Raw genomic sequence first — 19,293 nt, 5'->3', positions numbered from 1 at the left:
AAATTGGCATTGGCAACTGTGGCATTGGCAACTGTTCAAGCTGTCCAACGTTTTCGTCACTACATTTTACTACGTAAAACTACAGTAATTTCTGATTGCAACCCTATGATCTACACTTTGACCAAGAAATTGCTAGGGGGCAAGTACTCTAAATGGATCGTTACCCTGCAGGAGTTTGACTTGGAATTTGAAAAATCTAAGTCTAAGAAATCTTTAGTTTTTGCGGAGTTAATGTGTGACTTCCTGCGTGCTGACACGGAAACTGTGGCGGAGGAGCCCATTGCAGACGAATCCTTGTTTCTAATCAGCACTTTAGATCCATGGTATGGGGATATCATCGTTTATCTCCAGACCCAATCCTTTCACCCAGAAATTTCAAGGTCAGAACGTCGGAAAATACGATTCCAGTCCCAACAATTCAGGATTATTGGAGATACTCTTTATCGCTGTGCGGCGGACTCTGTTTTTCGACGTTGCTTAACTCACGAGGAAGTTGAAAGGGTTCTAAATTACTATCACTCTAGAGCATGTGGCGTCATATGTCTGGGTATGGCACAGCCCAAAAGATATTGCACGCTGGCTACTTCTGGCCGTCTTTGTTTAAAGATTGTATTACTGTGGTCCGAAAATGCCACAACTGCCAAATTTTTGATCGAAAGATGTGCGCTCCACCTGCTCCTCTCCACCCTATAATTGCCGTTGGTCCTTTTGCCAAATGGGGTATCGATTTTATTACATGTAACCCTCACTCGGCCGGGGGGCATGCGTATATCATCCTTGCGGTAGATTATTTTACCAAGTGGGCCGAGGCGATGCCTACATTTGAGGCAGACAGCAAGACAACTGAAATTTTCATGTTCAATCATGTAATTGCTTAGTTTGGTGTCCCACAAGCGATAATCACTGATCATGGGCGTCATTTTCGAAATGTTATGATGACCGAACTTACAGGCCAGCTTGGGTTGCGACACGATAGTTCAACTCCTTATTATCCACAAGCTAATGGTCTGGTTGAATCCATCAACAAAGTTTTAGTCATCATGATCCATCGAATCATTGGGATTCATCGGTTGAATTGGCATAACATGCTATTTTCAGTGCTTTGGGCATATCATACCTCAGTAAAAACATCAACAGGGTTCACTCCTTTCCAACTAGTTTATGGTCTGGAAGCTGTGTTACCCATTGAATGCGAAATCCTGTCATTGCAAATGGCCATCGAGTTACTTCCAGCCACTGCCAAAGAGGAAAAGCATTTGTTATACTTGGCTCAATTAGATGAGAATCAACATGATGTTACATTGGCGATCGAGACTCACGCAAAACGTATGAAAGCTCAGTATGATCGAAATGTGACCACTCAAAATTTTTCGTAAGGAGATCTAGTCTTAGTTTACGATCAAGCTAATGATTAATTAGGCACTGGAAAATTCATTCTTATGTGGCATGGTCCCTATGTTGTCAAGCGAAAGCTAGCAAAAGGGGCCTATGAATTGGTAGACTTTGAAGGGGACTCTTTAGGTAACCCAGAAATGGTCTTTACTTGAAGAGGTATTATGCTTAAAGGATGGGTATGGAGATTTTTAGTTAGGATAGTTTTTCTTTCCAACTGGTGTGTTTTACTTTTAAAAAGTGTGCTTATCTTAGAGAGTGTTTTTTCATTATTCCTACTTATCTTGGTTTTACTCTTGATATTGCAGATGTCGATGCCTCTCCAAACATACATTGGTTTCGCTAATGGTTCTTGTCGTAACACATAGAACATTTCTTCCGCAGCTTGGGTTATCTATTCGCCCTCTGACGAGTTGGTATCTATGCATGGGGTAAGCCTCGGTCAAACAACGAACAACATTGCCGAGTATAGTGCAGTGATTGAGTTATTATCTGAATCTATTTCATTTGGGATTCGGAGTTTGATAGTGAGGTTAGATTCTGAACTCGTTGTATTACAGCTTAATAGAGTGTATGCCATTAGAAATCCAGTGTTATTGAGACTATTTTTGAGAGTGCGTCTCTTGGAACGTGAATTTGATTATATTGAATATCAGCATATTCCAAGATCTTTAAATACATTAGCAGATGCAATTGCTTCTCGAATGTTAAGTAGACATTTGCAATAATCATACATGTAAATTTAAAACCATTCCATAACATGATTTACAAGATAAGCCGGTAATAGTGATATATATATATATATATATATATATAGGAGTGTGTCAAAAAATACATCGTCCTCGATCATAGGTTGAAAAACACCTTATGATCGGCAAAAATGATAAGTACAAAAAACAAAAATGTCATATGTGCCCACAATAGGCGATCATCCTATCACTGGTGATGATCTCAATAAGAAACCACTGCACGGGCCACCTTGCAAAGGAACCTCCAAAAAGGTCCTGGGACCCCAATCACATAGCGCTGAAGTCGACGAGGAATGTCATCTATAGTGGTCTCTAGAATATCTCCTGTCAAGCGCTCTAGATGACCGTCCAACTCGGCCAAAACCTCTGTTGATTCGCCTTATGGGGCTGGCATGGCTGCAACTGGTTGTTTCCTCTCATAAAGCTGGAGAGCGGCTGGCCACTGTGGACCCACATCTGCATTTGAAACTTTTACTATCAGTTTTGGGACGATGAAAAAATAATAAAAAAATTAAAATAGGAAAAATTTTGAAAATGATTTTACCTGAGTCATCCCATTGCTCTCCTAGTGGAAGAGCCATGTCTGGGTCACCACAAAAATCTACCCCAGCGTAAGGGAAGTCCTGAATAGAAAAAACCTGGTTTTCCGACCATTGGAAATACTCAAGTTTGAATCGAACAACCTTTGTCCCCTCGTCCGGATGACGGGCCATAACTGCGACCCATCGCATCAGTTTGGGCTCTCGAGGAAGCCCAGCGCCAACAGTAACGTGCTGCGGGATCAACATAGGAACCCTCTGCAAACCAAAGCTCACAACCAAAGCCCCATAACCAAAGGTCTTTAGTTGTCCGTTCTTGGCTCTGGTCAGTTGGCCTTTCAAATTGGCCAACACAGCATCGCACCAGTTGAAGATGGTGCCTCGAAAGCAGTCAACTTCCATACGCATCTGGGATCCGGTGGCAATATGTAATGCGACACTCCCGCAAAGTCTGGTGACAGTAAATGCGATCACCATGATTTTAGGAAGGGATATTGATTTTATGTCTATCCCTTTGTCTCTAGCCTGGCTGTTGCAGAACTCTAGCCGGTGTCTATCGACAGACTGGCCACCTGGCCTAGCCTCGAATAGAGTCAAGTCTTCGCCTCTCTTAGGCAAACCAGTCAAGAAATATATGTCTGCCGGCTCGATTTCGAGCTGGTGGCCACCAATGAAGAAGCAGTGGTTATGTATGCTCCATCTGTCAACCAACCACTGTAAGAAATCCACCTGGGCCCTCATGCCAGGTATGGCCCATAATTTGTACAAGTCGCAGGCCTTCAATGCATCGATCGAAGGTTGGTGATTCAACGCGGCAAGATCCACGTCCTCATTCTCTCGTTCACGCCAATCTAGCATGATGTACTCTCTGCATCAAGTAAAAAGATAAATTAGAATGCTAGAAATCAATTTGTTTGGGTCAAATTTGAGAATTTTTGGGTTAAAAACCCTTGCGGCGGGGACTGCACCCTCTGGGTTAGACACAGTGTGTGGGTCCGCACCTTGCCTACATGGAAGGTGCGGACCCCTGACTTTTTCCCCATTAAGAAAAAATCGGGGTTCGCGGGCTCGCAGTGTTACGCCTGCGGGCCCCCGCGCACGGGTTTTAAGCCTAAAAATCCTCCAAAAAATGAAATGAAAGCCTAAAACAAGAAACGAAACGGTTAAAAATGACGAGTAGGATGATGTGGATTACCTGGAGAAGACAACGTTCGATTTCGATAGTTGGATTTTCCGCAATCTTCACGGGAAGTTTCTGGACAAAAGCACTATTTTCTCACCCAAATCTCAAATGGTAAAAATAAATTGACTAAAGCCCTTTTTATAAGTTTTTTGAGTAAATAAATTGCAAATTTGTTTATGTTTCACTCTGAAAAGGTATTTTTGCAACTTTTTTATCCATTTCAAATAGGTATGAGTAATGTTTGCGTTTTGTTCAGGATAACGGATTATTCAGGCGAAATCTATCATTTTTGATGAAAAAACATTTAGAGTCACCTTTAAGATCTTTTCTGACTCCTAAAAAATGAAAAGATTGCCGACTTTTTCTTTTAAACTCGTTAAAACAAAACTAAAAGACGGTCCACTTACAGCTCTTTTCTGACTGTAAAAACATGAAAAGATTGCCGGATTTTTGTCATTTCAAATTCGATATTGGTTATAAAACGACGTGTTGTTGATCGCTTTTTTACTTTTTCGGATCAGGGGCACTAATTACGAAAAGTACTCCTTGGTCGTAAAGATCAAGCGGTTCTCTCAAGTATTATTTTATAATTTTTCGGGCTTGGGAGACACAAATTTACGAGAAAGATCAACCCTGGAGTCTTCTTAAGTTTTTTTAGACTCTCTAAAATTGAAAAACACTGAGTTTCTCCTATACTGGACTCGTTAAAATTTCACAGTAAAGGACCTGTTCAATTACAAACAGGAACGAACCACTCCTTCTTAGGGTTCGAATTTAAACTAAGTTGGACTCATCCGAAGGATGAGCTTATAATCAAGCAAATGTTATCCTCCTCAAGCTTGTCAAAAATAAAGAGGTAGTTGCCAGAAATGGTGGGGGAAAAGAAAGAAAAATGAGCCTGTTTGTCATACTTTGTAACCACTCTTGAACACGACACTTTTATTCACCTGGGTTGGGAAATCCTTTGCCTAACAGTTGATCAAACCACATTGAAAGTCTTCAGCCGGTTTCTGGGTATTAACTTTGGGTCAATTGTCACCAAGCCATCTGTTGTGTCGTTATGTGTTCAAGAGGTCACTGCCAATAAGCCATTCATCTGCAAAATATCTATCATCCATCTTGACCATCTCTGAGTCAATCCTTGCAACTAAATTTCTTCAACTTGATCTATGATTTCGTGTTTTGGGCTTGCCTGCGACGGATCGCTTTCTATCGACTTCAGCTCATTATCTAGAAATATGATCTAGAAATCGTCAGTACCTCAGGATCTGCATGCCTCAATGGCAAGTTTCTCGCCTTTGACGACAGGTTGCATCATTGACCTTTGATCAAAGGATTCTGTGACGTGTTCGACATCAACACATTTATTCACATCTCATGGATTGCACTGGGTACTTTGAGAGCCATTGACATCACTAGTGGTTTCTCTCACACTTGTTAATAGTTTACATCATCGACTGGTAATCAAGTGGTTTCTACCATGTTTGACTTCAACACATTCATTCGCATGGATAGAATCGTACTATTTCAGGAAGTAGAAATGAAGACCCTGGATCTAGTTTCCACAATCCAGGCTGCGAGGAATTTTGTATTCATTATATAATGGACTATTCATAAACAGATGGCTACATCCATACTGTGTCCACATGAGTCTACACTTCTGATGTATTACAAGATCATTCCTGTATCGGAGCAGTAGTTAATTTTCTAAGTCAGTTTTGATCTGAGTATGGGAATGCCTACCTCAGCAATGATATGATCTCATATATATATCTTGCATTGAATGTTTTTACAGATTCCAACCGGGCTCTCCACAAGATGATCCTCGAAATGATAAAGTACTTCACTCTTCCTAAATGATAAATGAAATCCTCATCTAATACAGACTTCGCATTTTAGGGGGAAATCTGTTACACAGTAATATCATCACCATGATTATTTGCAGTCAGTATGGGTCTATCATCACTTGTACTATCCTCTTAAGCAAGTCTTAGACCTCAGCTCTTCAAGTCAAGCTTTGAAATTGTGAAAAAGACATTGAGAATCAGTAAAACTCTGGTTCCGCACTTTCTCTCACTGTTACCTATGGTCCCACACCTTCTGTTTACAAAAAATACAGACCTACCCGCTCTGTCCCTAAAGGTGTGGGTGCGAACCCCTGTGAAAGTCAAAAAGGCGCAAGTTTATTCTAAAAAACTCACTTTGGGTTAATTCTAGATGATTCTAGAAGGAATTTTGACATGGATTGGCCGCTCTTAGGTGGTTCATGCATCCCAAAAGAGAAGGAGCTAATCCCTTGATGAGAGGAGCTATCCCTTTGAAGGAGGACCTAGTAACTTCCCTCCATTGCACTATAAATTCAGCCATTGGGTTGGTTGCTGGAGAGGTTAGAAGCTGAACATTTTTAAGGGTAAATGCTGGAGAAATTAAGACTTCCTAGTTGAGCTTAAGAGGAGAGATCACATACCTTTTTGGCTTCATTGGGAAGAGAGTGAAACTTGTCAAAGTAGAGGAGACTTCTTGCTGGACCCTGGGAGGAGCTTGTACAGCGTTAAGGCATAGGTTGTAAAGTTCTCCTTGATTTGAATTAATACAATCAGACTCATTTTTATCAACAAAATGTCTCATGTCATTTGTTTCATGAATTCCTTGACTTTCATGTTAAATATGTTTTATGATATTGGCTTTTCAGGTGCTATTTAATTTGTTTGCTTGTTTGTGTTTGCAGATTTGCGACAAGGGAGCTCATTTGGACCGAAGGAGCGAGGCTTCCACAAACTTGCATTGGACCTAAGGTAGGCCTAAACACTTGTTTGCCTTTGTTTATAAAAGCATATTTAGAGAAAGATAGTGTGTGATGGTTTGCTTGTCATTAGGTCTTGTTTAGATTCTAGGAAGGTCTATTTTGTCCGCAAGATCGACTTATTCCGTGTGACACTCACTATTTTCAACTGCACCAACTTGGGATTCCTTCTGAGATGCCATCAAGGAGTAGTACTACCCTATCAAAAGCTACAAGGACAAATAAATAAAGTGGACCATGCTGTGGCAGGGAAGGGACCAAGATGTGCTGGAGTTTAGAAACATTTTTCATACCCTTCGCACACAGTTGGGTATCAGGGATTCTGAGCTACATTTGGTACTCAAATACTGCAGCTGCCTACATAGGTACATCCAGGAAGAGATGGAGTTCCTGAACATTTCCTCGCTCGACATAGTGTACTGATATGCTGTCAAAATCGAGTAGAAGTTTAAATAGAAGAGGAAAGACTTTGGATCTACAGATCCGAAGACCAAAGGACAAAGCCAAGGCAGGGTGACCCAAGACAACCGTCGAAGCCACAAGAAAAGAACAACACTACGAAGTCAAACAAGGACACAAGAAATTGGTGTGAGTTCCATAAGAGCCTCACTCACAACGAAAGTGAGTGTCGGACCAAGCAGTCGCTGGTGGCTGAGCTGAAGGCTTCCGAATCATATGCATGTTCCAATCCTGAGTCAAAACTGACAAGGGGGGTGGCAAAGGGAAGCAGATCATTGATGCAAAGCTCGACATCACTCTTGCCACTGCCAGGATCCAAAAGAATGAGCTCGAATACCCAGAGGAGGGGCAGCATATTTTCCACTCCCAAATGTGGGTGAAGGGTTCACCGCTGCAATGCATTATTGATAGTGGGTGCTAGAAGAACCTCATTTCAGCAGAGGTCGTGAAGCAGTTGGGCCTACCGACTACAACACACCCACAGACGTACAATATCTGGTGGCTTCATGAAGGACGAGATCTCTGAGTCTGCCACCAATGTTACCTTCCCTAGAACATCAATCCATTCAAAGATGAGGTATTGTGTGATGTTGCACCTCTATATGTTTGTGATGTATTATTAGGCTAGCCATACTTGTGGAGGCGACATGTTGTGCATGAGTTAAGGCCTCGTGCTGTAATTATTTCTTTGGATAATTCATTATACAGGATACCGGAGGTAGCCCCACCTACCACCACCTCTTTGATCATTGCTAAGAAAGGAACCAAGCTCATCTCACAAATTAGGAAGTTTATTTTCTGTCTGGTTCACTCCCAAAGTAAGGGGAAGATCGTTGCCACATCCATGACCCTCACAAAGGGTTCCTCCACACAGCAGTAGCAGCAGAGGGATACGGTCATGAAAGAACACAGGAACAACTTCTCCTCACCCACAAGGCTACCACACAAGTTTCAGGTGGGTGACAAAGTTTGGTTACATATGCAGAAATAACGCCTTGCAAGAGCCCATCAAAATCTCAGACCACTCTAACATGGTCCTTACAACATTACCAAGGCTGTGGGAAACAATGCTTTGGAGAACAAAATTCCTCCATTCCTTCGTCTGCACCAAGTGTTCAGTGTGTACTGTCCTCAACCATGCTTTCCACCATTATTGGACACATCAGAGATTGAAGAACAACTCACTAGGGACCAAGTTCAGCAGATGGAGGAACTCAACGCAATGGGGACCATTTCTTCCTAAGGGGGGGACGAATGATTCAGGTGGATGTTGGTGGCCGCCCACCTATCCCATTTGGACCCCCACAATTGACTCTTTTAGTTTTTCAGTTTCCTTAATTGTAGCACAATTTACTATTTTTAGCAGTTTTTCGGGTCCTGAACTTCCAGAGCCATTTTGAGGCCCTAAACGACGTTTTTTAGGGAATATGAGAACAACGTTAGTCCATGTACTAATGTTTCTCTTCCCAAAGTCATATTTCTTGGATAGATCTTTCTAACAAGCTATTTTACGTGTCAAACGGAGATCGGGTGCCAAAGTTACGACCCCAGGAAGTTGATGTACCAATTTACCCAAAACGGGGCCCATAGTTTGTCGTTTTGATCTTCTAGGGTTAGGTTTTTGGATGTTAAGGGTTTTCAATTGTTTCTCAACAATAAATAGGCCTTCGAACCTCATTGTAACACATTTTAGAGGCATGTAGCTGCCACATCTCTTCCCAAAGATAAGCTACCATCTCCCTAGTTGGTTTATTTTCATTTCTGTTTGAAAGCATATTTCTGTATTTTACATTAATGAAATGAAGTATTATTTCCGTTGCATATTTGTATTTATGGTTATATTTGTAATTTGTTGTGTTCCTGTTTAAATATAGATCATTCTTGTTCATATGCTACTGAATGGATCCCACAACCTCTTAAAACTCTCAGAGACATGATTTCATTCATGTTCAAAAATGACTCAATGAAGAAATTCACAACTCAACAAAAACATGTCATCCCTCTCTATATATAAAATCTATCGAAAAGCCAAACACTACATACAACCAATATTCTTATGAATACGCTAGATGAAACCATAAATTAAATTATCTTCAAACACTCCTTAGCTCAAATCCTCACTCCCTTGAGAAGATGTTGGATGAAACACATTTTTCCTACCTTCTACAGCTTTTGTAAAGTGCTTCAAAATTTTTATGTAATGTGCCTTAGAGCTTGCACAATATTCTCTTCACCCAAACTCACTCAACCAACAATGAAAATAACCTCCACTCCTCAAAGAAATCTCCAATATATAATTTTCTAGAATGGTTAAACCAATCATTATAAATAGAGTAATGGAGAGATAAGCATCCATATTCACATGCACTTGATTGGTATCAAATTTTGAAATTTCTCCTCCCTGATATGATCCTCCATGATATTCATTGAATAAAATATCTTATCAATTTTAACCATTTCCTAAATAAATTTCTCATACATTTCGACCAATTACCAAGTGTAACAAACAAAGTATTTGCTCCTCGAATTGAGTCGGTGCACATAGAATATGGGAAATTCAGTCTAGAAGGGTTACCACAAGTTATTCATTTGGGAAGTAATTTATAACAATTATTTCTCCATTGTGATCCAAGTTACCCTATTTTTTAGCCCTAAACTCGGTCAAACCTTAGTCATGTTGCTTCCAACTTATAACACACCTACTTCAATCCCTACAGTACTTGTCCAAGCCTTGACATGTCTCAATAATACCTTTGATCATCATGTCAAATCCTCCAAACTTGTTGAAATGAGAATCCTGTCAAGGCCTTCAAACTTGTTCAACTTCCTCAGAAAGCATCAAGACATAATCATAAGACTCCAACTTTCGAGGAACCACTGCATCCTCTTGTAACTTTTTTACAATTGACAAAGAGTGAGATGCAATCTAGGCTAACATCATCATAAGAAAAAATATTTCTAAGTTCCTATTGACATCAATGCAAACTCTACAATGGAAAATTTTTCCCACTTTAGAATTGATGTCAACCTCAACCTTGTCTCCATAAATTGATCCTACCTCTGAAGCTGATCTCTAAACTCTCTCAATCCTCTCACCTGCTTTGAAATAAATCAAAAAGGGTAATACCAACACTGAAGGTGCCAAAAATGTGAGGGTTGAGGGAATTAATCCCCGTATCTTTATCAACACAATGCTGACTACAAGTTTGATATAAAATTATCCTTTGATAAGAATTAGTGTCTCCCCTAAAAGCCAAGCATGTGAAACAATGAAACCAACTACCACCCATGCCTCTCGCCAATACCATGCATCCTCTAATGCTGACCATGCTCCTTGTAAGCATGTAATGGGGCTGCAATCATAATTTATTTGATGATGTATGGAAGCTTCTACTCATTTATAATAAGCTTCCTTGTCAAATGAAAGAGACTACTCCTGATGGACTAAGACTCCAATTCACATTGAGCAATGATATACAATGAAGTAAAATAGAATTAGAAGGCTGCACAGAGAAAATACATGGTTGTAATAATCACGAATGACATATGAATATCCAAAAAGAATGTCTATCATAAGCGAATGACTCTCTGGGACCAAGCTTACATTATTCACCCAACATAACAGAGCTATACCAATGATATACAAGAAATGACATGACTTTGACACCCAATAGCCCATACATAGTGAATTTGACAATGTTTACAATATAATGCTAGACAACATGGGTCTCTCCATGAATAATGTAAAAAAATATGAGACAATAAACATACATCGCTTATTCAATTCCATACATTTTTTCTCTCCTTTACGCATGGTCTATACAATGCTATGTGGTCAATACATGGCATCCATGAGCAATGATATGTGCTCTATGTATAAATAAAAATAGAATTATAACACATAGTGTGGCTAAGCTAAGAAAGTAAACCATGAGAAATGATCCCAAGAACATATATATGTGATATCAATGAAGTCATTTTGTAGGAAACTCTCTGCAAAAAAATCATGATAAAAACATTAGCAACCTCCAAACGCCGCATATACATCTGCAACATAATGATATAAAACAATCAACGTGAATAAAATGACATAAAAGAATCAACATATACATCTTCCTTATCAGTGAACCAATCATCAATGAGGATTAACAATATACAAGCTTCATATTCTTGTAGCATCAACTCTAGTTGTGAGTAATAAATCAACAAGGAGAAAACACATCACTAGTAGTAGATAAGAAAATAAAACAAAAATCTCTCCAATATGGATACAACTCCTATGGTTTACAAGAAACTCAATATGTGGCCATACGCTCCCCCTAAGACCATGTAGGCCTCAATTTTTGGTGGGAGTCTTTTGTTTCTCCTTTCTACACCATACTTTGATTAGCTGATTTTTGACATGCACATCACCTTGTTTCTTCTTTTGTGGTTGGCCTTGCATGAATTTCTCCTTTATACTGGATCGTCGGTAACACATGGGAAAGCTGAAATCTTTTTCCTTATGGCCAATTTCGTTACACATATAACACTTTATTTGACCAAGAAATAAAGGAATAGGCCAATATATTTTGTTGACGACTTTCCTATTCATTGCATACACCTTACAATCAATTTACCTATGGCCAAAGTCATTGCATGAGAAATAGTAGTCATAAAAAGGACTATTACACCTAACTATTAATGATCTTCATGATGATGGAAATCCTCCTTTCATGCTTTCTTGAGGTTGTTTTTCCCTTGGCTACTCCTTTTGTTGAGAGGACTTGATTTCTTTACTTCTGCAATTTGTTGCTATATGTCCAAAAATTTTGCATCTTAAACACTTGACATTTCTCATTGTGAGAGAAGTAGATTTGCTTTGTGAATGTATCTTTCTTGGCTCGTTATTTTTCTCCTTTCTTGGATGTTGGTTTTTCCAATGACTATCATTTTTCACATTTCTACTAGTTGCTCCAATATTTCTTGATTTTCTTGTAATTATTAGAGCACTAGATCTGGTAGTTTCTAATTCTTCTCTTGTAGAGTTTTCTTAATATTTTAATGCTTCACATTTCTCTTTTATTGGATTTCTCATTTCATCTTCATTTCTCCTTGGCTATTGTAGCTAGTAGGTTTTCTTCCCTAGTTCATGTCTCAATGAAGCTACTTTATCTTCCAGTATTTGACATTGATATTCCTTTTCCTTATACTACTTCCTCATTACTTCTTAATTTTTCCTTCCTTCTTTCAGCTGATTTTTCATTATGCTAATTTCATCTTTGTAAGGACATTCCTTTTCATAAAAAAATTGCAGTAACTTTCGTTGGTCTCTATTTTGAAGTGAGAGAATTTGTAATATAACCAATGTTGTGATAAGCTGTGTTTAATGTTTGATTGGTCTCTCCTTCACTCCACCATTGCCACTGATTCCTTATACAAAAGGATTACCACCACTTTTATCCAAAACGTTGATCTCAATTGATGGAATATTATCTTATAGCTTATCAATCTCAAGAGTATCATTGTCACTACATGTGCAGGAAGAACCTTGTAATTTTTTACCATTCTCGACCAACAAGAAGAGGGTCTAGCTCTTCTAAATTTGAAAATTTTCTAACTTGTTTGTTGCTCTTATTCTTATATGACATATGCTTCTTGTTCTTAGCCATGGTCCATGATCTACCGTCAAGTTGTTAATATTGACAGAAGAAAACCCACTATGATACCGCTTGTTGGAAATGTAGATCATTACTGAGAGTAGAGGTTGAATCAATAGAAATGACATTTATAAAAAAAATTCCAATTGACTAATTTTTTAACCATTTACAATCTGAAAAGAATAGGAGAGATCAGAGAATGAAACATAAACAAAAAACTATAAAACACTCAACACATGAGAGACCAACGTTTTCTAGTGGAAAGCCCAAGGGAAGAAAACCACCCTTTATTGCTTTGTTTCTTATCATTCTCTTATTATTATATAATAAAATATTTTACATATTTTAGCTAGAAACCAATAGCTAGGACACACTAACACTTTGAACAATAATGCTAGTGACCACCAAATAGGAATTCGCTGTAATTTTCTAGAATGATTAAAATAATAATTACATTCAAAGTAATGAAGACCTAATTGTCTCTATTAACATGCTTTTGATTGGTCCGATATTTCGGTATTTATTCTCCTTTACGTTATCCTCCATGGTCTTCATTGAGTGGGATATCTTATCAACATTAACCATCTTCGATAACTTCCACAAACTTTTTGACCAATTACCAAAGGTAAAAACTAAAGTATATACTCCTGATATTGACTGAGTATGCCCGGAATCTGGGAAATTCACCCTAGAATGGGTAACACAGGTTTTCCATTTGCGAAATGAGTTATAACAGAGGATTTAACACCATGACCTGAGTTTTAATGTAGGTTTCTCCACCATGACCCGAGTTACCCTATTTTTTAACCCAGAAGTTAGTCAAACCTCAGTTAAACTACTTCCAACATTTCACACACATTATTCAACGCATGTAGGACTTCTCCAAGGCTTGGAAAGTCTCAATAACACCTCTTTTAATTTTCTAAAACACTCCAAAATTGTTCTACTAATCATCATGTCAAAGCCCACAAACATGTTCAAATTCATCTACAATAATCAAGACATCATCATAATATTCCACCTTTCTAGGACCAACTGCATCCTCCTAAAACTCTTCTACAAAACACAAAGAGGGAGATATAAACTAGGATGAAATCATCATAATAAAAATAGTGCTAACTAACTATTGACATCAATTCCAACAAAAGGAGCATATCGAAAAATAAAAAAGTAGTCTAAAAAATTAGGCATCGTAGAAGATGCAAAAGAAAATACCACGAGGGACATAAACAAACAAAAAAATCATTTGGATAGCTGTTCATTCCTTCACATGCATGAGCAATGCCATTCTTTCCTTTAATCTCATTTTTTCCCAACAATATGGTATTTTGGTATCATGATGTATATGTATTATCTTTAATATCATATCGACACAACTAAATAAGATTTTAGTATTTTAAAAGTTGTGGAATTGAGGCTTCTGTGATCCATATCAATTTATGAGAGATTCTTCAGCGTAAATCACATAGAATATCATTTATTAAATATAATAGAATCCTAGATTTTATAAATATTTTAGGATTTAATATAAAAAAAAGTCAATTATTAATTATCTTAGGATATTATTTAAAAAATAAGTCTAACTAGTATTTGCATCTTATGTTGCAAAGGAAACGCCGTAAGGCATAGTGGTGAAGAATAGCATAGAGTGGGGAAGAATAGAGACATGCATAGAGTGGGGAAGGATAGGGACATGTGAATGGACATTGTTGAAAGCAAGGGTGGATGATAATGAGTTACAATTGCAATAGTTAGTTATGTGTATTCGTAAAATGGATTTATTTTAAATTTGTTGTCGTTGTTGTTGTTTTTTTTTTTTTTTTTTTTTTTTTTTTTTTTTTTTAAATCTCCGAGATGTAATCTTTCCATATGCCACCTATTTATGGTGTTATTAGAAAATACTATTATATTGTAATGGAAGAGGTGAAAGAAATGATACGACATTCATCATGGTCCTCATTCCATATTTGAAAATGCATGAGAAATTGTTGGAGCCATCATGATAATAATAAAAATTCCAGCATGATTTTGAAAAAAATTAGCTAATTTTTTTCAAAAAGTGGATTATAGTTGTCAAGTTTTAGAATTTTGAGTGCCTTAATTTTGCACAAAAAATGATAGAAATTACAGCATGATTTTGAAAAAATCCAACTAATTTTTTTGAAAATGTCAATTACAAGGGTCAAGCTTCAGTATTTTGGGCACCCAGGCATTCATGATGGATGCTAAATCCATTTCTACCATCCAAAAACAATTTAAACACTCCCACAGTCAAATTTCGGAATTTTCCGTCCAGACAAAATTGTGACCTCTTTCGATATAAACCATGAGGATATTAAATGTCCTTAAAAACTACAGCATAGAACTTGGGAGCTTCAAGACCCAGGAATGGAATTTGGTAACATTTTTAAATGTAGTTTCCAATACAAACCAATGGGAATCACCCACAAGCTTTCAAGTTCATGGCCCCTAAATTTTTGCATTCTTGATAATGTTTTCTCACTATTTCAATGTCAATTTCATGATGCTTCCAAAAAAAATTACAAAACAATTTTATAAGTTTTAATTTCTATCTATAAAATAGCTACTCCATCATGAAGAACAGAGATTATTGCTACTCCATCACGAAGAATAGAGAACTTGCGAGCTTCGAGACCTAGGAATGGAATTTGGTAACATTTTAAATCGAGTTTCCAATACAAGCTTTCTCAATCTGACAGAATCACCTACAAGCTTTCAAGTTCATGGGCCCTAAATTGTGCATTCTTGATGATGTTTTCTCACTGTTTCAATGTCAATTTCATGATGCTTCCAAAAAACTATAAAATAGTTTTGAAGTGTTAGTTTTTATCTATAAATTAGCTACTTCATCATGGAGAATACACATTTATTAGGTATTATTTTGCATTTCACGTCATGTTGAATTATGAGTCATTGTGTAAGTAAAGCAACAAATGTAACCCGCATGTCTAATTCAACTCCATTACCAGTAGTTCATTCTATCAATTTGTGATGCTTATATGACATATTTTGTCTATGAATGGTGCAAGCATAAAAGTTCAATGCAGGACTGCAAGCCTCCTGGTCTGGTTGAACTCATTCTGTCAATTTTTTATTCTTATATAACATATAGTCTTTAAGGAAGCAACCAAGAAAACTTTAGTATAGTCCCGTAAGCCTCCTGCTTTAATTGACATTCCATTCATTTACATTCTAAGGAAAATTGTAAAGTTATAACTAAAATTGTAAGTTGGTTTGGATGGCCTAAGACCCGACATATCAAATCAGCAAAGGTAATTACTAAAATTCAGGTTATAAAGGCCCAAAGCCGTTGGCATTGCTCCACTATGAAAATTATTGATCTTAGTGAAACCGCATATTTATGATACAAAGAAAGTGTAGACACAATATGATCTTTGGATGATAAGCCTTTAGGTAAAGGCTAAAGTGTCAACACATCCTTAGCCTCAGATATCTCTAAATAGAATGGACACAATAAGCTTTAGAACATGACATTCATTAAACTTGTACTTTGAAACGAATTTCAAAGTATTCTCAGTTATTAACTTGCATTTCTACAAGCATATAGTGCAACAGGGAAAGTATAAATAGGGCAGGCCACAACAAAAAAGGTCTGAAGCTGATGCAGCTTCTCCTGGTTACAGAGCCTCTCTTCACTTTGTCCACTGTATGATAAGTACATCTAGAAAAGCTAGCAAATTGATCAATTGGAAGTCGAATAGTTCTGTTGGCGCATCCTGGCACCCCAAGATGATGCTTGACCCGCATCTCTAACATTAGCTCTCTGCTTCAAATTGTAGAGTTGGTCTTCCCATCTTGATCTCCATTCTTATTTTGCAAGTTCCTTCCAGAGGCCAAGTAAAATAGTCAAAACAAAATAGCAAGCAATGTATGTGTTAGCCACACATTTATCATGCTAAAGAAACCCCTGGTTAGCACATTATACGAGTCATGGATCACAACACAATACCAAACGACACGCACGTCATGACATGCATAAAAAAGAGGTGAATGAAGTTTTCTAGTCATTGTTTATAATACAAACCTAACATCTACACAACCTCCCTCAACAATCTAACACCTTAGAATACAAACTCTGCCTAACATATAACCTTTGGCTAAGACTTCAATTATGCATTCATTTCAAATTTATTTCTTTGCTTTTCACAGTTCAAGCACCTTCACTTGTTGCTGCAACTGCTCCAGTAATCGCGCCTCGGCCCACTGCTTAGGACAACCCTTAGCATCAATGTACTCCAACGACATACAATGTTGGATACCTGGCAACCCTTCTAACTTGGAGCATCCATTGAACATTTAATACCCAAAGCTTTGTCAGTTCGACCAATCCCCGTATGCTCTTCAGCTTCGCACAATCATATGTCTGTAACTCTTTCAAAGATACCAATGTTTCAATACCTGGAAGCTCCTCTACATTTTTTGCACTGACTAATGTCCAGCACTTGAAGTTTTGGAAGACCAGAAAACCCTGCTATTTTCCTCAAGTTAGAGTAATTAGTCAATTCCAATTTTATCAGAGTCTTTGGCAATGTTCCAACCTCCACCAGATGATTACAAAACCTAAGGGAGACATATTTAAGGATGGGGCTGACACCTGTGGCAAATGATACCTCTGATAATTTCGTGTTATAAACTTCTAAGACTTGCAGTTGAGGCATGCAGTTGTCATTGGGAGATTCTAAATTATTCAATGCTTGCAACTGGAAATTCAGTACTCTCAACTCAGTCAACTAAGTCAATAGTCAAATAGTCACCGGAAAATGTTTCAATTCATTGCACTTCTCGAGCCCCAATTCCTGTAAGATCCTCAAGTGACCAAGTGAAAGTGGTAGACTGTCCAGTGAAGGGCTCCCTATTTCCAGAACTTCTAAATCGCCCAAGTCTCCAATTTCATTTGGAAATTCTTTTATGTTTGTACCCCTAAGATCTAAGTTTTTTAGGTACTTTTGATATGCTATTTGTGGAGGTAATATTTCAATGTTCTTACAATAGGAAACATCTAAACATTCAAGTGTGCTGATGTTCCCTAGTGTTTCGCTAGAGATGGTTAAATTATAACACCAACTCAAATCAAGATATTTAAGACGAATTAAATTACCAAAAGAACCTAGAAGCATCTGCAACTATAGGGAGTGAGACAGACCTATGTATTTCAGGTTTATTAAATTACCGAAAGGCTTTGGAAGCACATGCAAATGAGAAGAGTGAGACAGATCGATGTAATCCAAGTTTATTAAGCACCCAAAGGAATTTGGCAGAGAATTTAGATTTGGGCAACTTGTTAACTCCAATCATTTCAACGACAACAGATGACAAAATTCATCCAGCAAAGTTTTAAGATTAATCTTATGGAGGACAATCAATTCGAGGTGCTTAAGGTGCCCTATTGATTTTGGTAAATTTAAGTTGGCTCATCAATTCTCCATATTCTCCTTTGCCAAAGCTCTCAGCTCTCTCTTTCAATCTCAGTTATCATAGATTCACAATCTCAGTTATCACAGATTCACAGACACATGACATAAACATCCAAACATATACACAACACACATTACAAAAAAGAAAATATAGCAGTACATGGGTAGGTAGTACATGGGAATATGAATGATAGCGAGTATATTTAAAAACCTTATTTAAAAAACATAAATGTAAATGGATTTCTTTTTTAAGATACTAATATTTTGGAATCTATTTGTCTCAAACTATGTGTTTACATTTCTTCCATAATAATCGCTAAATGTGAAGCTTATTATATATGCTTTGTCCCTATCCAAAAAGGATGAGTCAATCAGAGACCATCCATTCAAACACAGAACAACAAGCAAATATGTGTCCTGTCTTGAACTATATGGGTAACGTTCATCAGAGAATCTACCAAGGCTATATGCTAGGCAGACCTTACACTTTCTCCATAATGTTTTAATTTGGATTGTCGAAAGGCAACTACACAACCTCCCTCAACAATCTAACATCTTAGAATACAAACTCTACCTGACATATAACCTTTGGCTAAGACTTCAATTATGCATTAATTTCAAATTTATTTCTTTGCTTTTCACATTTCAAGCACCTTCACTTGTTGCTGCAACTGCTCTAGTAATCCTGCCTCGGCCCACTACTTAAGACAACCCTTAGCATCAGTGTACTCCAACGACATACAATGTTGGATACCTAGTAGCCCTTCTAACTTGGAGAACCCATGAACATTTAATACCCGAAGCTTTTTCAGTTCAGCCAATCCCCGTATGCTCTTTAACTTCGCACAATCATATGCCTGCAACTCTTTCAAAGATACCAATGTTTCAATACCTGGCAGCTCCTCTACATTTTTGCACCGACTAATGTCTAGCACTTGAAGTTTTGGAAGACCAAAAAGCCCTGCTATGTTCCTCAAGTTAGAGCAATTAGTCAATTCCAGTTTTATCAGAGTGTTTGGCAATGTTCCGACCTCCACCAGATGATTACAAAACCTGAGGGAGACATATTTAAG

The 19,293-nt window shown here is 37.7% G+C and overlaps 1 pseudogene; it reads right to left on the bottom strand.

The window, feature by feature from the left end:
* Positions 1-16,949: 16,949 nt before the first annotated feature.
* LOC149170833 (uncharacterized) lies at positions 16,950-17,467 on the bottom strand (annotated as a pseudogene).
* Positions 17,468-19,293: the final 1,826 nt, after the last annotated feature.

Source organism: Pinus tabuliformis, chromosome 4_2 (assembly GCF_031772625.1).
Source record: "Pinus tabuliformis cultivar Carrire ecotype Pingquan chromosome 4_2, CPIR1, whole genome shotgun sequence".
In the NCBI taxonomy this organism is placed as follows: Eukaryota; Viridiplantae; Streptophyta; class Pinopsida; order Pinales; family Pinaceae; genus Pinus; species Pinus tabuliformis.
This window is presented reverse-complemented; position numbering and strand designations above follow the sequence as displayed.